This window comes from Cucurbita maxima, unplaced genomic scaffold, assembly GCF_002738345.1.
Source record: "Cucurbita maxima cultivar Rimu unplaced genomic scaffold, Cmax_1.0 Cma_Scf00121, whole genome shotgun sequence".
Taxonomy (NCBI): domain Eukaryota; kingdom Viridiplantae; phylum Streptophyta; class Magnoliopsida; order Cucurbitales; family Cucurbitaceae; genus Cucurbita; species Cucurbita maxima.
In genome coordinates, this window is record NW_019272137.1 from 133,894 (window position 1) to 134,614 (window position 721).

The following is a 721-nucleotide window of genomic DNA, read 5'->3' on the forward strand; positions in this document are numbered from 1 at the left end:
GCGTAAATACTTTTACTTAAAAATTTTCATTTTTAATGTTTGTAGGGATAGCTCAATTTGGAGAGAGTCAAATTTAATATTTGAAGGTCACGTGTTCGATCTCCATGTTAACCAAACCTAGTTCGCATAACCTGACTATTCAATAGAAAATTAGTCATTATTTCTTGTTAAAATCTCAATGAATCAGCTAAAATACCTATACTTATGAATTTTTATTTCTAATGATTGCGGGGATAGCTCAGTTGGGAGAGCGTCAGACTGAAGATCTGAAGGTCACGTGTTCGATCCACGTTCACCGCACTTTGTTTTAAGTTGCATAACTTGACTCTAAAGTTAGTGTCATGGTCACGTGTTCGATCCACGTTCACCGCACTTTTTGAATTTTCAATTTTAATATTAGTGAGGAGAGCGTCATATTGAAGATTTAAAGGTATCTCAATCTCAATGAATTAGAGGAAGATCTGTCACGTTTTTTATCCAACTGACATAAGTTTACCTTTACTTTTTGAATTTTCAATTTTAATATTAGTGAGGAGAGCGTCATATTGAAGATTTAAAGGTAACGTGTTTGATCCACGTTCATTGCATTAGCGATTATTTCTTTTTAAAATCTCAATCTCAATGAATTAGAGGAAGATCTGTCACGTTTTTTATCCAGCTGGCATAAGTTTACCTTTACTTTTTGAATTTTCAATTTTAATATTAGTGAGGAGAGCGTCAT

At 33.1% G+C, this 721-nt stretch overlaps 1 non-coding gene across 1 annotated transcript; it reads left to right on the plus strand.

Annotated features, from left to right (window-relative positions):
• The first annotated feature begins 227 nt into the window (after positions 1-227).
• TRNAF-GAA lies at positions 228-300 on the plus strand. Its single transcript has one exon. It is a non-coding gene; the product is annotated as a tRNA-Phe (tRNA).
• Positions 301-721: the final 421 nt, after the last annotated feature.